The 13,277-nt window shown below is 47.9% G+C and overlaps 1 long non-coding RNA gene across 1 annotated transcript in view; it reads left to right on the top strand.

Moving 5' to 3' along the window:
• LOC307196936 overlaps window positions 1-7,914 on the top strand; it is a 222,781-nt gene extending 214,867 nt beyond the window's left edge. The window contains exon 5 of the long non-coding RNA XR_013831293.1: window positions 7,731-7,914. This is a non-coding gene — a long non-coding RNA (uncharacterized lncRNA). The remainder of the gene's footprint in view (window positions 1-7,730) is intronic.
• Window positions 7,915-13,277: the final 5,363 nt, after the last annotated feature.

The raw sequence follows: 13,277 nt of genomic DNA, 5'->3' as shown, positions 1-13,277 counted from the left end.
ACTGCTCCTCTCAGTGCCGGGAAATCTGTGCCCATCTCTGCACAAAGGCAACTCCTATTCATCCTCAGTGTGCCAGCCCAAGTGCCCCAACTTCAGGGAAGCTTTCTCTGAATGCCCCATGGCAGCCAGGATTTTTCTTTCAAAATACTTACCAAACCACCACACTTGTGAAGGCTTTTTCTTTTTCTTTTCTCCCGGTGCCCCTTTCTTCCTCCTTTTCATCCTCCTCCCCTTCCCCCTTCCCCCTCCTCTTCTTAACCTTCTTCTTTCTCTCTCTCTCTCTCTCATCTCTCATGCATCTATCTGTCTATCCATCCATCTACCTTGAATTTCCCTGCCACTTTATTGAAAAAAAGTTACACATTCAAGAAAGCAAACGTTTACACAGCACAAAAGCTCTCTCACCTCCTTGTACCCTAGCACCCTAGCTTTATCCCTGAGGCATCCACTGTTCCTGATTTCTTGTGGATTCTCTCAGAGACCTTTTTTGCAAGTACAAGTCCGCGAAAGCCCCGCCAAGGACTCCGTTCTTTGCAAATGGACACACTATAGTCACTATTGGATCCCTGGCTCCTTTCACTTAGAGGTTGCTCTGTGTCACCATACAGATATCTGCTTCATTTAAAGGGCCACATGGTGTCCCATTCTAGGATGAGGATGAGCCAAACTAAATCTATTCATGGACCCTTCGGTTGTTCCCTAATTTTCGTCTGTCACTACCTTTTTGATGTCTGTCTCCCCGAATTGACTGTAGACTTTGTGGGGGTAGAGAAGTTTTTGTGTGTTTTGTCTATTTCTGTATCTTCGGAGAACAGCATGGGGAGTCTGAAACATAGAAGGGTCTCAATAAACAGTCCTTGAATGGGTAGATGGAGGAAGGAAGGCAGGAACGAAGGCAGGCAGGCAGGCAGGAAGGGAGGAATGATAGAGGGGTGGAGAGATGGTTGGATAGACGGATAGAACCTGGACTAGGTCTCTGCTTCTCCTGCTCTCCTGTGGCCTCAGGGATCCAGCCCCTTGACCATCTCCCCCAGAGAGGACCCAGTGGGGAGTCCCTGTCTTCAGGCAGCTCCGATCTGGAAGATGAGCACACGCTGTCCTGCTGTGCATCTCGTGAACGCGGGAGCAATAGCCGGCTTCCAACCAAAACTCTCCCTTGGATGCTCACAAACAGCAGTGACTCCCCAAGCCTGCCAGCGCTGGGTGGAGTTGCACACGTTATGGAAACTTCTATTTCTGCTTTATGAAAACAAAGTAGGAAAGGAAAGCTGGCTCTGCTGGAGACCCATACTGGCCCCGTGAGTCATCTTTATCCAAGCAAGACGAGAAAACCCTCCCAAGACTGGGCCTCTCTCTGAGCCATCAGCCAACGAACGAGATCATATGCCCCCACCCCCAGCATCCCACAGCCCTGTCGGCGAGGAGGTTGCAAACTCAGATGCCCCCAGGGGCCAGGCTAGAAACATACCATAAAAAGTGAGACCAGCACGCAGCCAAATGGAAAACACTTTTCTACACCAGGAATCTGGATTTTTATGTGAAATCTCCAATTTTTAAATTCTGGAAACCAATCTGCTGAGCCGGAGAGCCACTGGCGTGAGCGTCTACTGGGTGCTCCTGCAGGAGAGTTGGCAACGCTCTGGGTACCATTGGGGTTCCTGCGTTCCCTGCGGTCAGGGGCCCTCTCTGTGCATCTCTGTATCCCAGAGACCCTGCAGATGGGAAACAGAAGCAATTGTTGAGTGCTTTCCGTGCTTTTAATGACTGCATCGATTTCACAGATACGGATCAACCCCTCAGGGGTGTGCCGCTCTAAGTGATAGGCATTTCCTTTTCTCCCTGCTCTCTCTTCAGTTGGGACCCGGTGGTTATAAGCTCAGGCTCTGGTTTCAGATCGCCTGGGTTCAAATCCTGGCTCTGCCACTTACCAGTTGGGTGACCTCGGACAAGTGATTCAATTTTTTTTGGCCAAGTCTCAGTGTGCTCACTTGTGAAATGGCGGTCATTGTAGTCTATGTCTCACTGTAAAAATTAAATGAACTGATATATGGGAAGCGTTTAGAACAGTGCCTGGCTCCTTGTTAAGCCCTTGATCCATGTAGCTATTAATAGTCACCCATTTGCCACAAGCTTGTTAAACATCCCTTTGTTGTTAAGCTTTGTGCGTGGCACTAAGGGTTCAGCTCTAAGCAAAGCAGGGCCCACCTGGAGGAAGCCCATCCTGTTAAATTCTCAAGGAAGCCCCATTTGACGAACGAGACAACTGAGGCTTAGAGAGGTGAAGCGACTTGCCTGAGGTAACACAGCTGGTCAGCGGCTGTGATGGGATTCTAATCAGGTATGTCTGTCCTTCCCTCCAGAGCAGATGCTTCTCCTGGGGGGAGGGGATGGGGAAGCCCCTTTCCCTGGCAGCTTCTCTTAACAAGCAAGGAGTTGGCCTCCGCATCGTGGGAGAACCTTGAGATAGCTCTGACCATTTGCAAGTGGGCCTGAGAAGAGAAGGGCTGGCATGTGCTCATGGTCCCAAGCTCAGGTGCTCAGGAACTGCTGGCCCGTGTTCGTGGGCACCAGGCAGACGTTAGCAGAAGCCTCTGACTTGTTTCCTCCTTTGGACCTGGGCACAGTACATCACCACTGTGCCCATTTATCCATTGTACCTGAGAATGACCACACGTCCATGGAGTCCACGACCAAGGGTCGTGCACCTTTCATCCCGGTGTGCCAGTCCTTGGAAGGGAGCGGCATCGCCCCCTTGCCATGAGTTGTGACATCTGGGCAACTCAGTGGACAACATTTACGGAGCATTTACTCTGTGCCAGATGCTGTTCTAAGAGCTTTAAATTAACGGACTCATTTAATCTGCACTATGACCCCCAGTGCAGTAGATACTATGGTACTCCCGTTTTACAGATGAGAACCCTGAGGCCCAAAGAGCAGAAGTAACATGCTCAAGGTCACAATGGGAGTCATTGTTAGACACCAAAATACGAGGTCTCATGGGTCTCAGGAGGAGAGAGTGCTCTCCCTCCCTGGAGGCACCCTACCTGATGTGCAGGGGCACTCAGCTCCGTCCACTCACCCAACCAGCCACTTACGCACCACCCTGGTCAAGCAGCACACCTGTGTGGAGACCCACTTCGAAGCTGCAGATCAGTATGCCAGCGCTCACCTCTCACAGGGATGAGGGCCAGAACACCTGCCTGCGTATAAACGTGAGGGGTGGGCAGAAGGTGTTGACCACTACACCCACTACCCCTGGTCTCCGTCAGGCTTGGCTCTGAGCCCAGGTCAACCTCGAGGCATGGCCAGCCACTCACCTTTGCCAAGGGCATAGCCTGCTGTTATGTCAGAAGAACTAGACCACATTAATTAATTCAGGAAAGATAAGAACGTCTGGTCTTTGCCCTTCTGCTACTGTGTGACTTGGGGCATGTTCCTTCCCCTCTCTGGTCCTCAGCATCTCCAGGGGCTTAAACTCCGTGACCTCTAGGAATCTTTTAGGCTCAAGCAATTGATGGAAAATTGCAAAGACCCCGGAGCATCTCCCTCAACTAGTCCCTCTTTGCTCCCTTGTCTGGAAAAGCCAGTGGCAAAAACGTCCCTCTCTCCTGTCCATCCCTGGATCGAAGAAACCTCAGGACTAGTTTTCTGTTTCCACAGTTAACGCTGTTGTTGTTATATTAGCTGCATTAACTGGACTGGAAGAGAAGAATGTGCTCAGTATTTTCTCTGCACTATCTCTTGAATCCTCGAAATAACCTTGGTACCGTGATGCCTTTCACTTAACAGACGAAGAAGGTAAAGCTCAGAGGGGTTAAGTAGCTCAAGGTCATTCTCCATGCCAGGTCGGGGAGAAGCTACAGTTTGAACCCGGGAACTCCCAGTTCAGCATCTCGGCTCTCGGCCATGAGACGTCCTGCCCTGCGGGTCAGAAAGCAGATCCTCCTCCTTTTGCCCGAAAGCTCCCCTCACCTTGGCCACCCCACATGGAAATATTCTGCATCCAGACAGCCAAGAAAAGAGAAGTAAGAAAGAGGGAAGAAAAGAAAAATGAAGAACACTTTGTTCCTTGAACCATTCTCCATAAACACCGTCTCCGCCAGGTACATGACTTAACTGTGGAGGTGACCCCCGACCCCCATGGCCGCCTCTGGTCCCCTGGCAGCCAGCGGGTCACGTGATGCCCAGACAGCCCTGGTTGCTATTCAAGCATGTCCGTGTGAAGCGGCTCCATTGAGCATTGCTCCCGTGAGGGGGTTAGGCAGGGCCTGGAGTCAGCCTCGGACATGGCCCCTCACCCTGCACTGGAGGAGCCCCTGTCAGTGCCCGCTGCCCTCGCAAGGATGCTGGACGCTGAGCCTGCTTCTGTGCCCGTTGCCCAGGAAGCAGCAGCTTAGGCGAGACGAAATGGCTGACGCAGGGTAGCATCATCATGGGGCTTCTGCTCATTGGGGCTGAGCCTGACCTCCCAGCTTCACTCATTCATTGATTCATTCATTCATTTGTCCCATCACTCATCCATTCATTCATTTCATACTCATTGAGAAAGTATAATGTGCCTGCCACTCTTGTCCGTAGCTGGAATACAACAGTGAGCAAAACAGGTGATATCCTCGTGGAATCTCCAATCTAGCAGGGTAAATAGCCATTAAACAATTAAATACCTTATTAATTATTCAGTTGCAATTGTGCTAAGTTTCAGAAAGAAGGAGTAAGCATACGATCACATAGCAAAGGGGCCCAGCCTTGTCAGACAGCCAATTACCAAAATATAGCGCGCTCTCTCTCCCTTTCTCTCTCTCTCTATATATATATTGCAAAGCAGATATTTGCAAGTACTTAGAATCCTACAGGCCTAAAAGCACCAGACATTGGAAGAAACATCAAAGATTATCCCAGTCTTCATGGCAAAAGGCCATGGAGTGATGTGGTCTAGGGCTCAGACCTTTGAGCTGGATTTCTGGGTTAGAAACCAGCTCTACTATCCACTGTAGATGCTGGTACAAGTTCCTGAAGCAACTTGCCTTGGAAGAATGAGGATTAACAGAGTCCTAGAGCTACGGGAGCAGATTAAATGTGATGCTACATGTGAACAACTTGGCACGTGCCAGCCCAGAGCAGCAAGTGCTTCACGTCCCCGCCATGATAGTTTATCTTCGTTGAGAGGAGGGGAACCACATGCCCCAAGGCCACTCACCAAGAGTCTGCACTTGAACCCACATCTCCCAACTGCCATTGCAGTGCTCTGTCCCAGCACAGATGAACTTTGGATGCCCCATGGAGAGCTACCCTTCTCCTGCCGTTCATCAGCCTGTCATAAATATACCAGAAAATAAGCCCAAGATCAAGTCCTGAGACTCACGTACCCTGGGGTGGCTGCACGACTCCCTTCCAAGGCACCCTGGCTGGTGGGAGGGGGCAGAGGAGAAAGCATCCAACACAGCATTGCCGTGGCGGGAATGGTAACTTCTCCTAATTATTTCCCAGCTCCCGGATTCGTTAACGAGCCTGATATTAATTCAGATGGTTGCATTTATCCCCATCTGTCCCAGATTCGTCCCTGAGACACTGGCGACGCTAACATGGGGGCTTCAGCTACGAAGGCTCACCGATTAAAGCTGTTGGAAGGAGGAGGGGCCCCAGCAATTTCTGCTTTAGAATGAGGAAGGAGAGCCCCTACCAAACCCAGACACACCACCCCCAAACCTCCAGACCCCCAAAGCAGGCAACCCATGGCCCACGGGCAGATAAGCTTCCACCCTGGCCTCAGAATCAGAGAAATTCCTTTTAAATGACTCTGCAGACCTCCCCACCCACTGAGCTCCCCTCTTTGGTTAACAGATGGGCTCGGCTAACCATTCCCAGCTTTCCGATAAAGCGGTGTCAGGCAGTGAGGCCCCCTCAGAAAGGCATGCTTGGATAATAAATTCCAAGGCACCCCCGCCATCTGCAGGCTGCCAATCACGGGGGTGCGGGGCACACCAGGGCTCCCAGCCTGCTGCTGCAAAGGAGCTGGGGTGGGACCTCAGCGGGTGGGGCTGCAGCCCGCCCCTGCCCACACTTACCTGCCCCTGCTGCCCTGTCCTGCTCAGCCTGTGACCTGTCCCAGCTGAAGCGGGCCAGGACCATTACTGCTGAGCCCCCTCCATCTCTTCACACGAGACCCAGCGTGCAGGCAGCGCTTGAATTCAGTGCCATGGTCATGAGCCTCAAAGGCAGAGTCGGAGCTGCTGCCACATTTGGGCTCAGCAACATTCCACTGCTTAACCTCAGGCAAGCCTTCCCCATCAGAGCCTTGGTTTCTCCATCTATAAAGTGGGAGTTAAAAGACATCCCCTCTCTCATAGATTCCATTTAAGGGTGTAAACAAAATGCACGACACAATCTCTGCTCCGTGATCGTAAGTGGTGTGGTGGTGTCATAATTTAGAAAGCCATTTAGCCTGAAAAATAGACTTTATGATTTCTGCTTCATGTGATTCTTGTGTCGCAGATGTGATAGTAGGTATGCAATGTCTTAACCTGGTACACAGTAGGCATTCATGAAGTGTTATCTGCCTCTGTTGAATCTCCAGCTTGTTCATTCATTCATTTATTAATGTAAGAGGCATTCACTAAACACTATGCCAGCCTCTGTTAGTCCTGGAGAAACAAAAACCAAAACACATGGTTTCTACCTTGAAGTCACTCATGGTCTAGGGGGCTGACGGAGCAGTCCCTGCAAAGGTACAGGTTCTGAAGGTCTCAGGTTTGCCATTTCTCTGGAAGGAGGCCAGGCTTCCCAGATGAGCCCTCCCCATAATAATAGAGGATATGTGTACCATGTTGCTTGAGCTCTTTCTGATTGCTGAGGTTTCCTGAGGCCAGGGATGCAAAATGAGCAGTATGTGTGCTGTTGAATCCCATACTGGGCCAAGACAGACATCACTAACTGAGCACCATTCTCTTTTGCATTGAGCCTGGGAAAGATTCCTTGCTCCTAGCAGTCACAGACAATTTATTGAAACTGGCACTCAAGTTTTAAACAAACATCATCTCAGACTTAGATTAGGGATCAGCTGTGTCCAGCTATGTGAGCTACATCTGGACTTCCACTTCTTTTTGTTAATAAAGTTTTATCAGGACACAGCCATGCTCATTCACTTACATATTATCTGTGACTATTTTTGCACCCCAAGGGCAGAGTTGAGCAGTTGTAGCAGAGACCAAATGGCTTGCAAAGCCCAAAGTATTTACTCTCTGGCCCTTTACAGGAAAATTATTTGCTGCAGGGGTTTACTATAAGGAAGTGAGCAGGATTGTTAGCACCTCACCAAGTCCTGTCCGCTCTCATACTCACATCTGCTTGCTACAAATGCCCGTGATTCTCTGCTTCTGAGTGTTGTCCTGGCCTTGGCAGCCTGCACAGCCTAACAGAGGGCAGGCTGGAGGTGCCAGTGAGTTAATGTCCCTGAATGGAGGTAGGGTTGAGGTGGGTAAATGCCCCAGTCCCCTGAGCCCCAAGGCCACCACTGCATGTGGCAGAATTTCATGCTAAGTCATCAGAGAAGGGGTTTCTATGCCTTGCCCTGGCTTCCCAGTGGCCGTGTCTGCACAAGGTTCTATTAGCTAAACTCTTAGCCTTGTCTCCAAAAGTACGTTCCCACCCTGAAATGCCCTACTTCCCTGCCCAGGGCAGACATCATTAATCAATCACAGCCTGACTTTCTCTTTGCATCTTTTCCGGTAAAGCACGCCAGACAGATGCTATCGACAGATGGCAACTGGTACACCAGATTGAATGCATTATACGGGGGAATGCCCATGATGTAAAGCTGAGTGGAAGGAAGCACAATGGTAAGTACGACATAAAATAGTTCTTCAGAAGAGAAACTAAGCGTGCCAGTGCGAATGCTAAGTGTGGGAAAGTGATATCTCATAGGGGCAGGATTGCAATGTTCTTTTTCTCTTTTGTGTTGCCTCTGCACTGAGTATCTACTCATTTGATGCATGTGTTCATTGAGCACCTATTGTGTGCCAGTCCTGTGTTAGGGGTGCAAGGACGATCAAGACTAATGTGTAATTGCTTAATTGAGAAGACAATTACAATGCAATGTGATAAGGTAGGGACAGGAGCCATTGGGGCACGCTCAGATTAGATCTCAGTGCACCTGTGCTTCTTTTCCATGATGCTCATCGCGGTTAGTATGCTGTAGTTACTTGTGAGATTAAGCGCTGAATCTCCCTCCCAGAAATCGCCCTTTCTATCTCTCTCTCTTCCTCTTAGACTACAGACTCTGTGAGGGCAGATACTGCATCCTTTTGTTTCCTGCCACATCCCCAGTGCCTAGAACAGTGCCTGGCAAAGGGCATGGGCTCAATCAATATTTCATTAGGAAGCAGATCCATTTACTAAGAAGTGGGAGTTGGGCATGGGGTCTAGACTGTGATAAGAGATAAAGGTGGAGGACTGACTTGTAAACTACACAAAAGAGTTTTCACTTTGTCCTGAAGGTAGTAAGGCACCTGCTGAAGGTTTTCAATGTAATCAGGCAAAAGAAAAACAAACAAAATAGTTTAGTCTTTGCAGATCAACACAAGAATGAACTACCCATGCTAGTATCCAATTATTAGCTAATCTGTTCTGAACAGGGTTTAATTTTCAGTTCACACATAGGCTCTGGTCCCTGAGAGCTTTAGCTAAAAGCACAGAAACTGACAACACAGACTTGAAATATTGATGGACAGATTTGTACCCCTGGAGTGTCGATATGGAACATGTGATTTGTCCTTAAGCTGTCGGGTCACCTTGATTACTCTTCTTAAAGTGTTTCCTACCCACTGAGGCAGAGAAGGGTTTCCAAGGCAGGCAGTGGAGAGGGAAACAGAAGGTACCGCTTTCTGCCTGTGATGCCCAGGTTCCTGAACCACTTGGAGCCTCAGTTTCCTCCTCAGTAAAATGGGGTCAGTGAGGATGATTCCCACAGAGTGGTTGTGAGGAGGAAGTTGCTTGACACATTCTGAGAACTCATCATCAAAGGCTACACTGGTGATGATGATGATGATGATGATGATGGGATACTGGAGCCGGTAGAGGTCCAGTTTTGCTGGGAAGGAGGGAGACTGAGGCCCAGAATGGGAAGTGGCTGGCTCAAGGTCACACAGGGAATCACTAGCAGAGCTGGAATCCCAGGGAAGTTCTCAAGAACCAATTCACGTACTCTTTCCTCTGGGACTACAGTTCCCAAATTGTGAGCCGGGGCACCCTGGAGCACCACAGCAGCCTCCCAGGAAAGCTGCAAGATATTTTTAATTGTCAAGGTCATCCTAGCAATACTTGGCATCTCTCAAATGTCACATGAACTACTAGCTTGAGGCCATTCCCAGTTCCAGCATTAGAGCAAACCACATTCTTTTTGATGATGTCATATCTTTGTGACCCTGGGTTTTCGGTGGTTGCTGTGATAAAAAGCAAGGTCTGTGCCAAAATCAACATAGAATGGGAAACGAGGGTGGCAGAGTCCAATCTGCTTCCAAGGTTTCAGAAGCTGTGCAGAGCCCAACAGGCATATACATTTCGATAGTAAGTAACTGTTTATTTAAGACTGAAATAAAAATATTCTTCTTCTACCAACTTATGTGAATTATTTTTTCAAACTGCTACTAAGTAGTTAGGACATCCATGTTCATTATGTTTGCTCCTAAATACCTAATAAACAGAACGATGAGGGATTTCTTTTGGTGAAACAATGCTGGAACACTCAGGCTGCTGTGAACCCAGAAAGTTTAAGAACCTCTGCTCCATGAAAGGAGGCTCCAAGATTGTAGGGAAGGAGGCAGGCAGCTCTGAACCTCCATCCAGGACTGAGGCATGAGGGAGGGAGGTTAATACCTTGCAAACAAGACAAAGCAGGAACAGGAAACCTGATCTCTCAGCTGCTGCCAAGCCACTGTTTATTTAGAACCAGTGGTGTGAGTACATTGGAAACTGTGTCCTCGCAGTTCCCCAGCAAGACGGACTACTCACTCATTCCGTGAATGCGTACCCAGTGTTTACTCTATGTCAGACACTGTGCTGATACAGTGATAAATAAGGTATAGTCTCTGTCTTCAAAGGTAGGAGAGGGAAGAGAGGAGGAAGGGTGAGAGGCAGGAAGGAAGATGGCACTGTTTTTATTTTTACAAATAAAGCTCTGTGAAACAGTTTCAGAGAGGTTAGGTAGGTGACCCAGAGTCACACAGCATCAAGATGTTAGATCATGACTCACTGCCAAGACAATGACCTATACCCCTGTGTGTGGGCATTCGTGGTTTAATCTGAGAGCTCAAATGCTGGCATGCAAGATAATATTTGGAGACAGGATTTGACACCACTTAGGAAGGGTATGAACAGTATGGTACTGACACAAGGACTGAAATATCAATCGATGGAATAGAATTGAGTCCAGAAATAAACATCGATGGTCAATTTTTTCTGAGAAAGATGCCAAGAAAACTAAATGGGGGGAAATAGTCTTTTCAGCAAAGGATGCTGGGGACAAATGGATATTTGCATGCAAAAGACTAAAACAACTCAAAATGGATCACAGACCTAAATGTAAGACTCAAATTATAAAACTCCTAGGAGAAAATATAGGAGCAAGTCTTCATGACCCTGGATTAGGCAATGGTTTCTGAGATGTGATACCAAAACCACAAGAGACAAAATTAAAAACAGGCAAATTGGACTTCATCAAAATAAGAAATTTTATTCTGCAAATCATATTATCAAGAAAGATCGTGATGGATGTTAACCAGACATATTGTGGTGATCATTTCACAATGTATACAAATATTGAACCATTATGTTGTGCACCTGAAACTAATATAATGCTATATGTCAACGATACCTCAAAAAAAATGCAACAAAAAATAAAGTGAGAAGATAATCCACAGAGGGAAGAAATTTGTTGCAAATCATATGTCTAATAAGGAATTTGTATCTAGAATATGTAAAAATGTTTAAAACTCAGTGAGAAAAAGACAATCTAATTGAAAAATGAGCAAAAGATTTGAATAGGCTTTTCCCAAAGAACATATCCAAATGGCCAGTAAGAACGTGTAAGGATACTCAGCATTATTAGTCAGTAGGAAATTACAAATCAAAACCATTAAGATGGCTATAATCAAAGAGACAGACAATAACAAGTACCAGTGAGGATGTGGAGAATTGGAACGCTCATACACTGCTGGTGGGAGGGTAAAACGGCCCAACCCTTTGTAAAGCAGTCTGGCATTTCCTCAGAATGTCAGCCATAACCTTACGACATGACCCAGCAATTCCACTTCTAGGAATCTACCTAACAGAAATGACAACATATATCCATCTCAAAACTTGGACGTGAATGTTTGTAGCAGCACTATTCACAGTAGCCAAAAGATGGAAACAACTCACATGTCCCTCAGCTGATGAATGGATAAACAAAATGGGGTCTATCCGTACAATGGAATATTGTTTAATGATAAAAAGGAACTGGTTACACTAATGAACGAGTGAAATTGCATCTGCTACTGAATGTCCTTAACAATCATATAAAGTTAACACATTACCACCATTTTGACAATGGGGAAATTGAGGCATAAAGAGGCTAAAAGACGTACCCAAGGGCCTGAAGGTGAGACATCTAGGAGTCAGCACTGACAAAGGTAAGTTGGCTAGGTGCTCGATTCTTAGAGGGTCCCAAACTCACTGGCCATCATTCATTCTCATTCCCTCATTTAATTTAATACTATTTATTGGGTTCTGTTGGAGCTGCTGCTGCGGTCTTGCTCATGTCTCCTTGGCTTGACCTTTCCAGGGCATTCCAGCCCAACTTCCAGCTGCCAGCACGTGTGTCTCTTTGCTCAAGGGTTCTTTGGGCACTGAGGCTTTCTCTGCCCATGAACATGGGGACGTGAAATTAGCGAGCTCTCCTCCCCCACCCCCACCTTCACCCCACAGTGTGGGAGTTGATGTACAAATACCTTAGCTCTCTTCTCCACCCAGTGCCACACTGTCTCCCAGAGGTCTCTGGCAGGGTTGGGCTCCAGTGGCCCATGGTGGTAACCCCATTGTGGTGTCCTCTCCATCCTGTCCAATTTCCCCACTCCTGTACAGGTGCCTCCTGGGATCACCCACGTGCACTGAAGTCCTTGTCTCAGGGCCTGTTTCTGGAGGAGCTCAAACTCAGACGGGCGCCTCCTCCGTGCCAGGCACTAGGTACCAACACAGGTTGGTGAGCAAACTGGTGAGGTTTGGTCCTCTTAGGGCACCCAGGCTCAGGAGCCAGCCAACAGGCAATGATGACACATAATGATATACAGAAGTGCTGGTTTCTGATGTCCCATTGCCTTGGAACTAGCATCTTCTTCCTTCTCCTCTTCTCAGCCCAGAACCTGACATCCCACTGAACACCAAGATTCCCCATGGCAGCCCTACCTCTGCCTTTTGACAACTTGACCAGGAGTAAGGCAGTAGTTACCCTGTCTGACAGGTGCTGTTGCAGAAACCAGGGCACTACCCAGGACCCAACTGGGCAGGGGGTGGGTGGGAAGTAGAGACAAGAGTTTTCCTCCCTCCCTCCTGCTCGCACCTTCTGTTGCCCACACCCCAGCTCCAGCCTAAAGCAATTAAGTCATTTGCTGCTGGGACCTGGAGGTGGCAGTAACATATAATCACAAACATAAACAGTTTTATATGGTAATTAGGAATTCTGCCTATTTTTTTTATCAGTGCAACCCAGACCGAAGATTATTTTCTGCTTGATATAATTCTAATTTTGATCCATCCTCCCCTCACCTCCACCCAACTTCAGAAGGATTAAGATGGGGCTACAGCTGATAATTTGGCGTATGACAGAATCAAGGCCTCTGTTTGCAGGTCTTGTACTACATGGATTGGACCGTAGTGGATTTGCTGCAGACGCTCCATCCTGCGTTGGGTTAAATATCCAAATGGTAACACCCACCATTTCATGGCTGGGCCCAACCTACACAGCCGGCACGTCTTGTCTGGGTTTCAGCAATATTTTCTCCACTGGTCTCCTGGACTCCAGCATCTTTCCTTTGGCTGGGACCAAATTATTCTTTTCAAAGCCATGAATCTTTCTGCCTAACTGCACTTCTCCAGGTGTCCAGTGTCTTGCTAAATGGCACCGCTGACATCCCAAGGCATCAGCTAAAATCCCAGGAGTCTTTGTGTGTTCCAAACTCGGTCTCATCCCTTCTACTTCCCAAATATTCCCTCCCACAAATATCTGCAGTTCTCCGTCTACTCCATTA

Source organism: Stenella coeruleoalba (genome assembly GCF_951394435.1).
Source record: "Stenella coeruleoalba genome assembly, chromosome: 14".
Classification (NCBI taxonomy): domain Eukaryota; kingdom Metazoa; phylum Chordata; class Mammalia; order Artiodactyla; family Delphinidae; genus Stenella; species Stenella coeruleoalba.
The sequence above is the reverse complement of the archived record's forward strand: the minus strand, read 5'-3'. Positions and strand labels throughout refer to the sequence as shown.